This window comes from Bufo bufo, chromosome 4 (genome assembly GCF_905171765.1).
Source record: "Bufo bufo chromosome 4, aBufBuf1.1, whole genome shotgun sequence".
NCBI lineage: Eukaryota > Metazoa > Chordata > Amphibia > Anura > Bufonidae > Bufo > Bufo bufo.
The window spans coordinates 534,037,557-534,056,195 of NC_053392.1; positions in this window are offsets into that span (position 1 = coordinate 534,037,557).

Here is an 18,639-nt window from a genome sequence, read left to right on the forward strand (position 1 = left end):
TGATATATATTCGTAATTTCGAATATTCAAGATTTTTTTTTAATCAGTACACATAATCCCTCCCTGCTTCTAGCTTGTGGGCCAATGAGAAGGCTGCAATATCTGCAAATTTTTCAATTGCCGATTTCCGCAATCAAGAAAATAATCACTGGAGATAACTAATTCTCGAATTCATGAATATATGGCGAATATTCTCCCAAATATTCGCGAAATATCACGAATTTGAATATTGCCACTGCCGCTCATTACTATTTAGCGGTGCAGTTATATGTTCTAAATCCCTTTTGGCATGTATTAGTGGCAAAAAATATATATTATTTGCCGTTCAGCGGTGCAGTTATATGTTCTAGAGCCTTTTGTGTCGTGCATGTGTGGAAAAAAATAAGGGCCTATTTGCCGTTCAGTAGTGCAGTTATATTTTCTAAAGCCCTTTTTGTAGTGTATTAGTGGCAAAAAAATATATATTTGCCGTTCAGTGGTGCATCTATATGTTCTAAAGCCCTTTTTGGCGTGTATTAGCGGCACAAAAAAAAGTATTTGCCGTTGTGTGGTGAAGTGAAAAAATGAATGCCCTTTTTGGTGTGTATTAGTGGCAAAAAATATGTATTATTTACTGATCAGCGGTGCAGTTATATGTTCTAAAGACTTTTGTGGCATGTATAAGTGGAAAAAAGTAAGGGCCTATTTGCCGTTCAGCGGTGCAGTTATATGTTCTTAAGCCTTCTTTGGCGTGTATTAGTGGGAAAAAAGGGCTTATTAGCCGTTGTGTGGTGAAGTGAGAAAATTACAGACTTTTTTGGGATGTTTTCATTTCCTTTTTATTTATTTATTTGATCTAACAGTATGTCAGACAGAGAAGTGCCAGGCCCTGCACAGGGGAGTGGCAGAGGCCTAAATGTTTCGGGTGCAGGCACAGGTCCCAGCAGAATAAGGGGGTGTGGCAGCAGGAGTCTCATCGAGAGGCCTGAGCTCACGGTGTCATCTAGGAGTCGTGTCTTGACCAGCGGTTCTTGAATGGTTGACTCAGTCATCCACTTCATCCCAAGTGACATCAGACACCCCCAGCCAAGAGTCGCTGGGTTCCTCAGACACAACCCTTAGTTGGCATAGCCCAGGAGCAGGCCCTATGCCCTCACCTGTCCTCAACCTGCCTCTGTCCTTTTCTGTTCCCTCAGCCAGAGAAGTATTATATGCTGTGTGCTCAGCTCCACTATACAGCGAGGACAAGCTACTAAAGGACAGTCAGGAGTTACTCGCCAGCCAAGATGTGGAAGAGACATCCGCCGCTTCCTCCACTAAGCGGGCAAGTAGTGATGAGGAGAGTGGCGTGGGAGCTGGTGTTGCGAGCCGTCAGGCTCCTGACCCAGAGACCGTTGACGAGAACATCAGTAAAGGGCAGACAGTACTCGATGATGATGATGATGTAGCTGATCGCACTTGGGAGCCGGGTGACCAAGGGGCTTCATCATCATCAGTAAAAAAGGGTGGCAGCTTGCCCATGAGACAGCGGCGGAGCCAGCAAGTCACTAGCGAGGCCGGGAGTAAGCAGGGTGGCAGCAGTGGGAGGTCAGGAGCCAAACATGCCCGGGGTAGACCACCCACTTCACAGGAGCCTACCTGATCAGAAAGTAGTGGTTCAGGGGTTCACGGAAGCAGCGGTGGTAGCAGTCAGTCAGTGCGGAGTGTTGGAGGTAAAATCAGCTACTCGGTGGTGTGGCAGTTTTTTGTTAAGCCGCCGGAGGACATGGCCATTTGTAGAATCTGTGGGCAGAAGGTAAAGTGTGGCCAGTGTGCCAATGTTGGCACCACAACCCTGCGTCAACATATGCAGCGTCACCATAAAGTGGCCTGGGAGAACCATGGCTCCGATGTGGTGGTCCAGCCTGCCGCAACAACCGCTGCATTACCCAGTGGCACGCACCCGATTTCAGGCAGTCAAGGCTCCACCACCTCAGCTGCAGGGAGCTGTCTGTCCATCCCATCATCTGCTGGTCCTGATGCTCTTGCTCCTCCTCCTACTCCTCATCAGTCATTCCGTCAGCAATCGATCACTGAAGCGATTGCCAAGAGACAACAGTATGCGTATACTCATCCAACAGCGCAGAAGCTGAATCTGCTCCTGGCCAGGTTGCTGGTGCACCTTTCAGAAAACGGATGGCTTGTGCCGAGCTGAGGTGGAGAGTCCCAAACCGCCATTTCTTTGCTTAAAAGGCAGTACCAGTCCTGCACAAACATGTAAAACAGAAAGTGGGTCAGTCCTTGAGCCTGTCAATGTCTGCCAAAGTGCATGGCAGCGTTGATGTGTGGAGTTGTAACTACGGTCAGGGACAATACATGTCCTTTACGGCCCACTGGGTGAATGTGGTTCCTGCACAGCCACACCAACAACTTGGCCAGGTGACGCCGCTTCCGGCTCCAGGTTCTCAGGTCAATAAGGGGGAGGACATTGGAGCACAAGCAATGTGTAGCGAAATGGGTGGTTTTTCTACACAGGTAACAGGAGAGGAGGAGCAGGAGCAGCCAGAAGAGCTACAGGGCGATGAGGAAGACGAGGCAGAGGACCCAGACACACTGTGGCAGTATGCAGTGGAGATGGAGGCAGGGAGTCCCTCCGAGCCACTTGTACAAATGGCCCGATGCATACTCACTTGCTTGCGTAGAGACAGCTGAATTGTCACCATTCGGTAGAGGGATGACTTCTGGCTCTCCACCTTGTTGGACCCTCGCTATCAGTCCAAAATGGGGGCCTTTTTTACACCCGCTGAGAGGGAGGACAAACTGAACTACTATAGAGACATCCTATGTAGCCAGTTGGTCGCTGACTATCTGCACCATCGTCCATCCTCTCGCAGGTCTGTGCCTGATGCCACACATCTGATGCCAATTGCTTCTTCTTTAACCCACCCTTTTCAGCAGGTACTGGTATTGCCACCCACCTCCCCACTCTGTCACTGGGTCACTCTGTGGTTTCCTGGTGCTGCTGCCACCTCCACACTATGTCACCTTGCCACTCTATGGTCTCCTGATGCTGCTGCCACCTCCATACTATGTTACCTTGCCACTCTGTGGTCTCCTGATGCTGCTGCCTCCTCCACACTATGTCATTTGGCCACTCTGTGGTCTCCTGATGCTGCTGCCACCTCCACACTATGTCACCTTGCCACTCTGTGGTCACCTAATGCTGCTACCTTAACACTATGTCACCTTGCCACACTGTCATTGTGCCACCCTGTGGCCTCATCCTGATGCTGCTAACACCTCCACACTCTGTCATTGTGCCACTCTGTGGCCTCCTGATGCTGCTGCCATCTCCACACTGTCATCGTGCCACCCTGTGACCTCCTCCTGATGCTGCTGCTGCCGCCACCTCTACGCTCTGTCATTTTGCCACTCTGTGGCCTCCTGATGCTGCTGCCACCTCCACACTGTCATTGTGTTACTCTGTGGCCTCCTCCTGATGCTGCTGCCCCCTCCAGACTCTGTCATTGGGCCCCTCTGTGGTCTCCTCATGCTGCTTCCACCTCACCACTATGTCAGAAAACCACTCTGTGTACTTCTCATGCTGTTCCCATCCTCCCCACTTCATGACTGGGCCACTATTTTGCCTTTCGCCTCGCTGACATCATTATTTTTTTCACCCTTCTTCTGATCTGTCAGAAGGAAGGAAAATGAGATGCACAACAGATCCTGGCTATGTAACAGCTGTAAGGCCTGCATGACATAATTTTGCATCAGAATTGGCCTATAGAATGATTTGGTAGCCAAAAGCAGCAGTGGGTACAAAACAGAGAAGACATGCAAATATTCCATTCACGTGCCATCTCTGTTTTGGATCTGTTTTTACTTTAGCAATACTGATGGATTACTGACCAAATGCTGACCGAGTGAAGGCGGATGCTATACAGACAGGATTCATTTTGTGTGGGTTATTGTTCTGATGGATCAGAGCAAGGGCAAAATAATCAGTGACGTCAACATAAACTTACTGCTGACACCCTCTCCACTCTGTCAGGGTGGTGGTGGGGGGGTCTACTTGCATAAGCGTTTAATACGACAGGTTCCTCAGACATCTATGTGGAATCAGCTGCCAGCAGTGTAAAAAGAGTGCGCTTTTTCTTGACGCTAACATTGACTGCAACTTGCCAGTCCGCAGGAATAGAACACGTGAGGTTCACGTGGGCCGAAGTGTACAAACAGTTCATTGGTTACTCACGGTTTAGCAGATGCCTCCCTGGGCCAGCAGTGCAGTGAAGGGGAGAAAAGCACTGGATTCTCCAGGTCACACTCTATTACAGGGGACACCAGCCAGGTGGTGATTGAGGTGCCCTTGATGGTGATTTGGTTTCTGAGTGCTTGTGCGGCTGGGGCCCTGAATTAAGTAATGTCGTGACGCCAGCACCTTGATGGTGCAAAATGTTGAGAGTGGTAGAAGTATGGAGTTAGAAGAATGAGGCAAGTTTGAATCCAACTGTAAACTTTACTGTAACCAGGTTTAGAAAGGATCGTCAAAACCGGAGAGGGGGAGGGGTTTGGCTTTATGTAAAGTCTTGTTTAAAGCCCACAGTCCGTGAAGATATAAGTGAGGGACATGAACATGTGGAGTAACTGTGGGAAGAGATACATAGTAACATAGTAACATAGTACATAAGGCCGAAAAAAGACATTTGTCCATCCAGTTCGGCCTGTCATCCTACAAGTTGATCCAGAGGAAGGCAAAAAAAAAAAAACCCTGTGAGGTAGAAGCCAATTTTCCTCACTTTAGGGGAATAAAAATTCCTTCCCGACTCCAATCAGGCAATCAGAATAACTCCCTGGATCAACGACCCCCCTCTAGTAGCCATAGCCTGTAATATTATTACACTCCAGAAATACATCCAGGCCCCTCTTGAATTCCTTTATTGTACTCACCATCACCACCTCCTCAGGCAGAGAGTTCCATAGTCTCACTGCTCTTACCGTAAAGAACCCTTTTCTATGTTTGTGTACAAACCTTCTTTCCTCCAAACGCAGAGGATGTCCCCTCGTCACAGTCACAGTCCTGGGGATAAATAGATGATGGGATAGATCTCTGTACTGCCCCCTGATATATTTATACATAGTAATTAGATCTCCCCTCAGTCGTCTTTTTTCTAACGTGAATAACCCTAATTTTGATAATCTTTCAGGGTACTGTAGTTGCCCCATTCCAGTTATTACTTTAGTTGCCCTCCTCTGGACCCTCTCCAGCTCTGCTATGTCTGCCTTGTTTACAGGAGCCCAGAACTGTACACAGTACTCCATGTGTGGTCTGACCAGTGATTTGTAAAGTAGTAGGAATATGTTCTCATCACGGGCATCTATGCCCCTTTTGATGCAACCCATTATCTTGTTGGCCTTGGCAGCAGCTGCCTGACACTGTTTTTTGCAGCTTAGTTTGCTGTTTATTAAAATTCCTAGATCCTTTTCCAGTGTTACCGAGTGTTTTACCATTTAGTATGTACGGGTGACTTGCATTATTCCTTCCCATGTGCATAACTTTACATTTGTCAGTGTTAAACCTCATCTGCCACTTATCTGCCCAAGCCTCCAATCTATCCAGATCCCTCTGTAGTAGTATACTGTCCTCTTCAGTGTTAATTACTTTACACAGTTTAGTGTCATCTGCGAAAATTGATATTTTACTATGCAAGCCTTCTACAAGATCATTAATAAATATATTGAAGAGAATAGGGCCCAATACTGACCCCTGAGGTACTCCACTAGTGACAGTGACCCAATCTGAGTATGTACCGTTAATAACCACCCTCTGTTTTCTATCATTGAGCCAGTTACTTACCCACTTACAGACGTTTTCTCCGAGTCCGAGCATTCTCATTTTATATACTAACCTTTTATGAGGTACAGTGTCAAATGCTTTGGAGAAGTCCAGATACACGACATCCATTGATTCGCCGCTGTCAAGTCTAGTACTTACCTCCTCATAGAAACTGATTAAATTAGTTTGACATGACCGATCCCTCACGAAGCCATGCTGATATGGCGTTATTTGCTTATTTCCGTTAAGATGCTCTAACATAGCATCTCTCAGAAAACCTTCAAACAGTTTACCCACAACAGATGTTAAACTTACCGGCCTATAGTTTCCAGGCTCTGTTTTTGGACCCTTTTTGAATATTGGCACCACATTTGCCATGCGCCAATCCTGTGGGACATTCCCTGTCAGTACAGAGTCCGCAAATATCAGAAATAAGGGTCTGGCTATGACATTACTTAATTCCCTTAGGATACGGGGGTGTATGCCATCCGGTCCTGGCGATTTGTCTATTTTGATATTTTTAAGTCGCTGTTGTACTTCTTCCTGGGTCAGACAGGACACTTTTAATGGTGAATTTATTTCAGCATTCAGCATTTCATCTGACAGTTTATTTTCCTCAGTGAATACATTGGAGAAAAAAATATTTAACAGCTTTGCTTTCTCCTCGTCGCTCTCTGCGACTCCCCCCTCAATACTCTTTAAAGGGCCGACACCTTCAGATTTATACTTTTTAACATTTATATAATTGAAGAACATTTTAGGGTTAGTTTTACTCTCTTTGGCAATTAATCTCTCGGTCTCTAGTTTGGCCGCTTTTATTTGTTTTTTACATGTTCTGTTTTTTTTCTTATAGTTTTTCAGTGCTTCCGTGCTACCCTCCTGTTTTAGTGTTTTATATGCTTTCTTTTTGTCATTTATTGCTTTCTTTACAGTTCTATTTATCCACATTGGTTTCTTTTTGTTCCTTAACCTTTTATTCCCATACGGTATGTACCTCTCACAATGAGATTTTAGGATGTTTTTAAAGATATCCCATTTTTTGGCTGTATTTTTATTTTTGAGGACTTTGTCCCAGTTAGTTAGGCCTATGGCCTCTCTTAGTTGGCTAAATTTAGCTTTTTTGAAGTTTGGTATTTTTGTTCCTCCCTGTAGAAACGCTCTTTTGAATGATAATTGGAAGGTTATTACTTTATGGTCACTATTTCCCAGGTGTCCCCCAACCTGCACGTCTGTTGTTCTGTCAGGTCTATTAGTTAATATTAAGTCCAGTATGGCCGTCCCTCTAGTCGGGTCCTGAACCAGTTGGGAGAGATAATTGTCTTTGGTTATTGCCAAGAATCTGTTTCCTTTATGAGATATACAAGTTTTAGTTTCCCAGTCTATATCTGGGTAGTTGAAGTCCCCCATAATAACCACCTCATTATGATTTGCCACCTTGTCTATCTCGTTTAGTAGTAGATTTTCTGTGGACTCTGGTATATTAGGTGGTTTATAGTAGACTCCTATTAGTAATTTATTGTTGTTTTTAGCTCCATGTATCTCTACCCATAGTGACTCCACATGTTCATGTCCCTCACTTATATCTTCACGGAGTGTGGGCTTTAGACAAGACTTTACATAAAGGCAGACCCCTCCACCTCTCCGGTTTTGACGATCCTTTCTGAACAGACTGTAACCTTGTACATTAACTGCCCAGTCATAGCTATCATCCAGCCATGTCTCAGTTATTCCCACTATGTCATAGTCCTCCTCACACATCACTAATTCCAGTTCACCAGTTTTATTAGTCAGGCTTCTGGCATTAGTATACATACATATGAGAGGTTTATGTATATTTTTTACCCTACACCTTTCCTTCTGAACTGTTCTTGTCCCTCCTTCCATTTCTCCCCCAGTCCCACTACCTTGCCCCAGGTCTCTATCTGCACTATCTTCCCCTTCTATAGTGTAATGACCCTCCCCCCCAGTCCCTAGTTTAAACACTCCTCCAACCTTCTAGCCATCTTCTTCCCCAACACAGCTGCCCCTTCCCCATTGAGGTGCAGCCCGTCCCTACGATAGAGCCTGTAGCCGACAGTGAAGTCGGCCCAGTTCTCCAGGAACCCAAACCCCTCCATCCTACACCAGTTCTTGAGCCACTTGTTAATTTCCCTAATCTCCCGCTGCCTTTCTTGTGTGGCCCGTGGTACCGGTAGTATTTCGGAAAATACTACCTTTGAGGTCCTTGCCCTAAGCTTTTGCCCTAAATCCCTGAAATCATTTTTAAGGACTCTCCACCTACCCCTAACTTTGTCATTGGTTCCAATATGGACCATGACCGATGGATCTTCTCCAGCCCCTCCCAGTAATCTGTCAACCCGATCCGCGATATGTCGAACTCTAGCGCCAGGAAGACAGCACACTGTTCGGCGATCACAGTCTTTGTGACAGATTTCCCTATCTGTTCCCCTAATAATTGAGTCTCCCACTACCAGCACCTGTCTGGCCTGCCCTGCTCTCCTGGTCCCCTGCTTACCGGAGCTGACATTCCCCTGACTGGCAGAGGAAGTGTCCGGCTGCGGCAGTGCCGTCCCTGGACTGATATCCCCCTCATCTGCCAAACGTGCAAACTTGTTGGGGTGTGTCAGATCAGGGCTAGCCTCCCTGGCACTCTTCCCTCTACCCCGCTTTCTAACTATTACCCAGCTAGCTACCTCACTTTTCTCAGCCTCCTCTCTGTCACCCTCTCCCTCATCTACCCCAAAGAGTGCTTGCTCGGTGAGAAGCAAACTTTTTTGCAAATTGTCAATGCCTCTCAGTGTTGCAACTTGCCCATTTAGAGACTCGATTAGCGATTCCAAACGGGTAATTTGCTCACATCTTGAACAAAGAAATTCACCCTGGAACGGCTGTTCCAGGACTGCATACATCATGCAAAATGTGCACTGGACTGCGTTGTCAATTGTGCAACACATACTAAATGGGGATTACACCACAAAAGCAAAAAATACAATACAATGTAGTAATAAGAAACTGGCTAATTGCAGTCCCCCACTGAAGTCCCTGAATCTAAAGTCACTTAATCTTAAGTCACACACTTAATCAACCAGCTTTCTAACTATTACCCAGCTAGCTACCTCACTTTTCTCAGCCTCCTCTCTGTCACCCTCTCCCTCATCTACCCCAAAGAGTGCTTGCTCGGTGAGAAGCAAACTTTTTTGCAAATTGTCAATGCCTCTCAGTGTTGCAACTTGCCCATTTAGAGACTCGATTAGCGATTCCAAACGGGTAATTTGCTCACATCTTGAACAAAGAAATTCACCCTGGAACGGCTGTTCCAGGACTGCATACATCATGCAAAATGTGCACTGGACTGCGTTGTCAATTGTGCAACACATACTAAATGGGGATTACACCACAAAAGCAAAAAATACAATACAATGTAGTAATAAGAAACTGGCTAATTGCAGTCCCCCACTGAAGTCCCTGAATCTAAAGTCACTTAATCTTAAGTCACACACTTAATCAACCACGCGTCGCGGTCAAACTCGCGTTATATATCTGCTTATATTAATATAAATGCAGCTCACTGCACCAGCCTGGTTTGCTTCCCCTCTGGAATCAAAAAGGCTGTGCTGTTCTTACTGCTGAGTTTTTAAAGTCTCCTAATTAGACAGCCACACCCTAATTAAACAGCCACACCCTAATTGCTCACCTGTGCAACCCCTGGAGAAGGAAAAAAAAGTGTTATCACAGCACAAAATACAGTCAAACACAGCCACTTATCAATGTCCACAAATAATTTAGCTCTCAGATACTCCCTCACTTAATCTTAAGTCACACACTTACACAACCACACTTAATCAACCACGCGTCGCGGTCAAACTCGCGTTATATATCTGCTTATATTAATATAAATGCAGCTCACTGCACCAGCCTGGTTTGCTTCCCCTCTGGAATCAAAAAGGCTGTGCTGTTCTTACTGCTGAGTTTTTAAAGTCTCCTAATTAGACAGCCACACCCTAATTAAACAGCCACACCCTAATTGCTCACCTGTGCAACCCCTGGAGAAGGAAAAAAAAGTGTTATCACAGCACAAAATACAGTCAAACACAGCCACTTATCAATGTCCACAAATAATTTAGCTCTCAGATACTCCCTCACTTAATCTTAAGTCACACACTTACACAACCACACTTAATCAACCACGCGTCGCGGTCAAACTCGCGTTATATATCTGCTTATATTAATATAAATGCAGCTCACTGCACCAGCCTGGTTTGCTTCCCCTCTGGAATCAAAAAGCTAAAAACAATAATAAATTACTAATAGGAGTTTACTATAAACCACCTAATATACCAGAGTCCACAGAAAATCTATTACTAAACGAGATAGACAAGGCGGCAAATTATAATGAGGTGGTTATTATGGGGGACTTCAACTACCCAGATATAGACTCGGAAACTGAAACATGTATATCTCATAAAGGAAACAGGTTCTTGGCAATAATCAAAGACAATTATCTCTCCCAACTGGTTCAGGACCCGACTAGAGGGATGGCCATACTGGACTTAGTATTAACCAATAGGCCTGATAGAACAACAGACGTGCAGGTTGGGGGACACCTGGGAAATAGTGACCATAAAGTAATAACCTTCCAATTAATATTCAAAAGAGCGTTTCTACAGGGAGGAACAAAAATACCAAACTTCAAAAAAGCTAAATTTAGCCAACTAAGAGAGGCCATAGGCCTAACTAACTGGGACAAAGTCCCCAAAAATAAAAATACAGCCACAAAATGGGATATCTTTAAAAGCATCCTAAAATCTCATTGCGAGAGGTACATACCGTATGGGAATAAAAGGTTAAGGAACAAAAAGAAACCAATGTGGATAGATAAAACTGTAAAGAAAGCAATAAATGACAAAAAGAAAGCATATAAATCACTAAAACAGGATTATGTAAAAAACAAATAAAAGCGGCCAAACTAGAGACCGAGAGATTAATTGCCAAAGGGAGTAAAACTAACCCTAAAATGTTCTTCAATTATATAAATGTTAAAAAGTATAAATCTGAAGGTGTCGGCCCTTTAAAGAGTAATGAGGGGGGAGTCGCAGAGAGCGACGAGGAGAAAGCAAAGCTGTTAAATATTTTTTTCTCCAATGTATTCACTGAGGGAAATAAACTGTCTTTAATTCCCAAATAAAAGTGTCCTGTCTGACCCAGAAAGAAGTACATCAGCGACTTAAAAAGATTAAAATAGACAAATCGCCAGGACCGGATGGCATGCACCCCCGTATCCTAAGGGAATTAAGTAATGTCATAGCCAGACCCTTATTTCTGATATTTGCGGACTCTATACTGACAGGGAATGTCCCACAGGATTGGCGCATGGCAAATGTGGTGCCAATATTCAAAAAGGGTCCAAAAACAGAGCCTGGAAACTATAGGCCGGTAAGTTTAACATCTGTTGTGGGTAAACTATTTAAAGGTTTTCTAAGAGATGCTATCTTAAAGCATCTCAACGGAAATAGGCAAATAACACCATATAAGCATGGCTTCATGAGGGATCGGTCATGCCAAACTAATTTAATCAGTTTCTATGAGGAGGTAAGTTCTAGACTTGACAGCGGCGAATCAGAGGATGTCGCATATCTGGACTTCTCCAAAGCATTTGACACTGTACCACATAAAAGGTTAGTATATAAAATAAGAATGCTCGGACTGGGAGAAAACGTCTGTATGTGGGTAAGTAACTGGCTCAATGATAGAAAACAGAGGGTGGTTACCTCAGGGGTCAGTATTGGGCCCTATTCTCTTCAATATATTTATTAATGATCTTGTAGAAGGCTTGCATAGTAAAGTATCAATTTTTGCAGATGACACTAAACTGTGTAAAGTAATTAACACTGAAGAGGACAGTATATTACTATAGAGGGATCTGGATAGATTGGAGGCTTGGGCAGATAAGTGGCAGGTGAGGTTTAACACTGACAAATGTAAAGTTATGCACATGGGAAGGAATAATGCAAGTCACCCGTACATACTAAATGGTAAACACTCGGTAACACTGACATGAAAAAGGATCTAGGAATTTTAATAAACAGCAAACTAAGCTGCAAAAAATAGTGTCAGGCAGCTGCTGCCAAGGCCAATAAGATAATGGGTTGCATCAAAAGGGGCATAGCGCGCATAGATGCCCGTTATAAGAACATAGTCCTACCACTTTACAAATCGCTAGTCAGACCACACAAGGAGTACTGTGTACAGTTCTGGGCTCCTGTAAACAAGGCAGACATAGCAGAGCTGGAGAGGGTCCAGAGGAGGGCAACTAAAGTAATAACTGGAATGGGGCAACTACAGTACCCTGAAAGATTATCAAAATTAGGGTTATTCACTTTAGACGACTGAGGGGAGATCTAATTAATATGTATAAATATATCAGGGGTCAGTACAGAGATCTCTGCCATCATCTATTTATCCCCAGGACTGTGACTGTGTTGAGGGGACATCCTCTGCGTCTGGAGGAAAGAAGGTTTGTACACAAACATAGAAGAGGATTCTTTACGGTAAGAGCAGTGAGACTATGGAACTCTCTGCCTGAGGAGGTGGTGATGGTGAGTACAATAAAGGATTTCAAGAGGGGCCTGGATGTGTTTCTGGAGTGTAATAATATTACAGGATATAGCTACTAGAGAGGGGTCGTTGATCCAGGGAGTTATTCTGATTGCCTGATTGGAGTCGGGAAGGAATTTTTTATTCCCCTAAAGTGGGAAAAATTGGTTTCTACCTCACAGGTTTTTTTTTTGCCTTCCTCTGGATCAACTTGTAGGATGACAGGCCGAACTGGATGGACAAATGTCTTTTTTCGGCCTTATGTACTGTACTCCTACATTATAAAAATATCAAACATTTACATTCATATGGAATATGGAATCCAGGGACTGGTAGAATATGAATGTGCAATGCTTTTCGTGCATTTCCGAGTTATGTGCAGCCCAGTGTATACTTTAATGCCATCATTTATAGGCATTCCATTCTGAAGTTATGAGCTGCTAACAGGCTGAGTAGCTGGAAAGACATTTGTGTCTTTCTATATCTCTCTGTATATAAATGATAGTTAAATATTAATGACACCATCCCTACAACACTGTAAATACAGGAATATTGATCTGGAGCATTCAGAACCGCTGCTGCCAAACACTCAATATGGTGGATGCTGCAAACTGTGCAATTAAAAAGAAAAGCTAGAAAGAAAGTCATTAGAGATGAGCGAATTTAAAAAAAATTAGATTCGGTCGGTTCACCAAATTTTCTCGAAAAATTAGCTTCAATCCGAATTTATTTTCAGCGAATCGCGTAAAAAAGGGCTATTTCCTGGCTGCAGAGAGTCTTTGTAGTGGTGTAGAGCACTGTGCCTTGCAGTAACACACATAGGAAATCTGCTGTGGTAGTAAAATAATACTGCGAGTACGTACAGTATGACATGCAGATGACAGACGTCGCTCTTAGAATCACTGCACACTTTACTTATTAGGGGAGTTACAGGGCCAAAACTGGCCAAATAACTCAAGTGTGAACTCAGCCTTACAGGTCATGCAGCGTCCCACTAGTGTATGTGGGCACTGCAAAAGCTTATTGTGTCACATGTTATATCATGCTATATTACATCCTTATGTGAAATCCCTGTTACCAGGCTGTTAGGTGCACTACATACATTCCACCACTAGATGGGGATAGCACCACAGTATATATAGCGTATATATAGCACAAATTGCAAAACGAAAGGCGTTATATATATTTGCCAATGTATATGCCCTATGGATTACATCGGCAAGACAAAACGAGAATTCCGAAGAAGGGTCTGCGAGCATATCAATGACATTAAAAAATTAAAAGATACACCTGTAGCCCAACACTTTAATAACTACCATAGGGGCGATGTGGGCTCTGCTCGCTTTTCTGTCCTCGAGGTGGTCCCCCTCCCTGAAAGAAGAGGTGATTGGGACAAGAAGATCATTAAAAAAGAAACAGCATGGATCTATCGCTTTCAGTCCCAGTCCCCCCTTGGCCTGAATGAAAGATTAAATTTTACATGTTTTATTTGAATTTCCCTGTCCGTTTAATATATACTTTTCTTCAGGAATAATTTAAGTAATCTTGTATGTGGCCCTTTAACTGGCTTGATTGATGCGAGAAGCATCTTATTTTTTGGTGAACAAATATCAGTTCAGTATATCCTTTTGAACTTGGTGTCCTCCCCCTTCCTATATTGTTATTAGGGAGATGACTCTAGTGATTGTTATCTTTTTTTTTTTATACCCATTGTTAGCTGGGAAACCTTTGTGTGTGATGGTCCCATGTCTCTGGCCCATGTTGTAGGAGCCATTTTTATATAAGAAAACATTGAATCGATTGGCCTGCTGTATCTAATTGATGATCTTACTTTTTCCGATCACCAATTTGTAGTCCTCATGCCCGGCATCCTTGTAGAGACCTTGCGTCTCGCGATGCGTTCCACTGCGATGCGTTCCATCTGAAGGCCGGAAATGATGTCTGGGAACTTCTGGTATCGGCATCGAACCACATGCAGTTCACGATGCGGGTCACGTTACCGACCTAGACAAGACGATATGCGCTCCAGCGTTCGGTCCGGATGCCGGAAGTAGGTATCCGGCGTCTGGAAGTCAGGGAAGCGCTGTGGTTTAAATAAATGGCGCCACAACGGCCAGAGACAGCTTGGCCCAAGCAACCTGGTTCTTTGTGGGGAATCCATCACCTGCCCATATGTAAGTAAAAATGGGTTTTCTCTTGTCCAGATGTACTTTATTGAATAATCTTTTTGCAGGCTATGGGCCTCTTACTGACTTTGCGTGTATATATATTCCCTCCAGGTATCATTAGTGGGACAGCCCTATTTCCTGGTGGTCCACAAAAACCTGTTTACATCTGGCTTGGAGCTAAGTATCATTTCTGTATCACATTCTGTATCTCATTTGTTGTATCCATCTTGGTATTGAAATCACCCCCTGATGAGCCTAAAAAGTTCTAGGCGAAACGCGTTGGGGTTCTTGTTTGGTTTTTTTCTTTAGAAAGTGGTAGTGATATCCACTCTCTAGGATAACCATCCACATTCTATATGTATATTATCTTTTCCCTGATTAGGGTTTATTAGGGACCGGATAGCATTAGGTTCGGGGACAGGGAGCCTCCAACATCAGGAGGTCGCCCTGGGCTAAGCAGTCTGTAGGGCAACTAGGGTAAGTGATTTCTGCCCTGCCCTGTCCAATAGACCATGGTCCCTTCGCCGGAACCTCTTATTCTATCCTGTCACCATGAATGTTTTCTTTTAGGGGTCACTACTCCCTTGTAAAGAAATCCTGGTAACTGTAGTGCACAATTGTTGGTATATATTTACCTATTTGATTATAAATAAAGGTATTTTTAAAAGTCATGTTCTTTACCCCACAAAATTCTCCTTGAAACCAATGTGACATAGTATCCTAGTAAAAAATCCTAATGTTTGGCAGTACTAGTCAGGGAGTTGAGTTTAGAGTGTGGAGGAAGAAGGAGATGGAGTAAGGAGCTAGGGGGAAGGAGAGGTCCCCTCTCCTCTCAGCTCTCTTGAGCTCCACGGCCCAGAGGAGCCAACTTGTATCTCAGTGTCAAGCCAGGAAGATAGGCAGAGGTGAAGTCTGTATTCGACCATTCACTCTTCCAGAGTAGCAAGTGAATTTTGTCAAGTTTATTGTGGATAAAGACAAAGGAAGGACAAAGCCATTATTCTGGACTCTAGGTGCCTTTGTATCTAGGTGAAGGACTTATTAGCTTCCGGCAGCCGTTACTCTAAGGACAGATAAGATTTCTGTTGCATCACTTGTGTGTAGAAGACTAAGACTCGAATTACCTCAACTGAGACTGAAGCAAGGCAAAGAGCTGAATACCAGTGAGTACACAATTAACTACCCTAGCCTGAGACATAACTACAAGTACAGACTGTTACTGGGATTCATCAAATCCAACTTGCATGTGTATCAGAGACTGCTTTTATTACTGGAGGCAAATTGTTATCAAGTAACATAGTACAGTCGTGGCCAAAAGTTTTGAGAATGACACAAATATTAGTTTTCACAAAGTTTGCTGCTAAACTGCTTTTAGATCTTTGTTTCAGTTGTTTCTGTGATGTAGTGAAATATAATTACATACGTTTCAAAGGCTTTTATCGACAATTACATGATATTTATGCAAAGAGTCAGTATTTGCAGTGTTGGCCCTTCTTTTTCAGGACCTCTGCAATTCGACTGGGCATGCTCTCAATCAACTTCTGGGCCAATTCCTGACTGATAGCAACCCATTCTTTCATAATCACTTCTTGGAGTTTGTCCGAATTAGTGGGTTTTTGTTTGTCCACCCACCTCTTGAGGATTGACCACAAGTTCTCAATGGGATTAAGATCTGGGGAGTTTCCAGGCCATGGACCCAAAATGTCAACTTTTTGGTCCCCGAGCCACTTAGTTATTAATTTTACCTTATGGCACGATGCTCCATCGTGCTGGAAAATGCATTGTTCTTCACCAAACTGTTGTTGGATTGTTGGAAGAAGTTGCGGTTGGAGGGTGTTTTGGTACCATTCTTTATTCATGGCTGTGTTTTTGGGCAAAATTGTGAGTGAGCCCACTCCCTTGGATGAGAAGCAACCCCACACATGAATGGTCTCAGGATGCTTTACTGTTGGCATGACACAGGACTGATGGTAGCGCTCACCTTTTCTTCTCCGGACAAGCTTTTTTCCAGATGCCCCAAACAATCGGAAAGAGGCTTCATCGGAGAATATGACTTTGCCCCAGTCCTCAGCAGTCCATTCACCATACTTTCTGCAGAAGATCAATCTGTCCCTGATGTTTTTTTTGGAGAGAAGTGGCTTCTTTGCTGCCCTTCTTGACACCAGGCCATCTTCCAAAAGTCTTCGCCTCACTGTGCGTGCAGATGCGCTCACACCTGCCTGCTGCCATTCCTGAGCAAGCTCTGCACTGGTGGCACTCCGATCCCGCAGCTGAATCCTCTTTAGGAGACGATCCTGCCGCTTGCTGGACTTTCTTGGACGCCCTGAAGCCTTCTTAACAAGAATTGAACCTCTTTCCTTGAAGTTCTTGATGATCCTATAAATTGTTGATTGAGGTGCAATCTTAGTAGCCACAATATCCTTGCCTGTAAAGTCATTTTTATGCAACGCAATGATGGCTGCACGCGTTTCTTTGCAGGTCACCATGGTTAATAATGGAAGAACAATGATTTCAAGCATCACCCTCCTTTTAACATGTCAAGTCTGCCATTTTAACCCAATCAGCCTGACATAATGATCTCCAGCCTTGTGCTCGTCGACATTCTCACCTGAGTTAACAAGACGATTACTGAAATCATCTCAGCAGGTCCTTTAATGACAGCAATGAAATGCAGTGGAAAGTTTTTTTTGGGATTAAGTTAATTTTCATGGCAAAGAAGGACTATGCAATTCATCTGATCACTCTTCATAACATTCTGGAGTATATGCAAATTGCTATTATAAAAACTTAAGCAGCAACTTTTCCAATTTCCAATATTTATGTAATTCTCAAAACTTTTGGCCACGACTGTAGTATCAATAAAAACTATAGATCGTCCCGCAAATAATGAGCCTTCGTATAAGGCTACTTTCACACTGGCGTTTCTGGGTCCGCTTGTGAGATCCGTTTCAGGGCTCTCACAAGCGGCCCAAAATGGATCAGTTCAGCCCCAATGCATTCTGAATGGATAAGGGTCCGTTCAGAATGCATCAATTTGGCTGCGTTTGGTCTCCGTTGCGTTTTTTAGCGTTTTGGTGACCGTCTGACGATGCGAAGCCAAACGGATCCGTCTAGACTTACAATGTAAGTCAATGGGGACGGATCCGTTTTCACTGACACAATATGGTGCAATTGAAAACGGATCCGTCCCCCATTGACTTTCAATGTAAGTCAAGACGGATCTGTTTTGACTTAGACTTTTTTTTTTTATGAATAATGCAAACGGATCCGTTATTAACGGATACTAGCGTTTGCATTATTGATGCGGATCCGTCTGTGCAGATACAAGACGGATCCGCACCAAACACGAGTGTTAAAGTAGCCTAAGGCTATAGTTGGGAGGTGCCGAGCAGGGGGGAGTGAGGGAGGGATTCTCACAGGAGAGAAATCTGCTACAATATGTGTATGCTTGTTGGAAACGCATCTTACTGGGGAGACCTCCAGGGTGGTCGGCAGGGGATGGGCTGCGCATACGTATCATTCTACTTTTTCCAGCTACTCCAGAGGTGTTACTGTTTTGATACATAGAATGATTGATTTCGTGTGCGAGGCATCCTCTGTCGACTAGCAAGGGAGATTTATCTTCCTATATTGCAGGTTGAGGGGTAAGATATGTATCCTGGCTTTTGTCTATATTCCACCGCCATTCTCCTTTTCAGTCCTCAATTCTTTGCTATTATTTATGGATAAATGGCCAACATTGATTATTGGTGATTTTAACTGTGTCATTAATCCTCTATTTGAAAGGGTCTCTACGAGTGTCAAGGGAGATAGTCCGGTTCAGGGGTCCCCCTTGGCACGGTTTTGCTTTGAGGCTGGGTTCGAAGATGTTTGGGGACACCTAGGACAGGGGAAAAGGGCTTTTTCATGCTTTAGTAAAGCAGGTAAATCTATGTCCAGAATAGATCTTGCACTGATAAATAGTAAATATGTGAGACTGGTAAAGCGAATGAAGTACGAAACAAGGTCAATCTCGGACCATTCGCCGCTACTCCTTGAACTTTGTTTGACCCAGGAAAGACACATACAGAGACCCCCATTTAC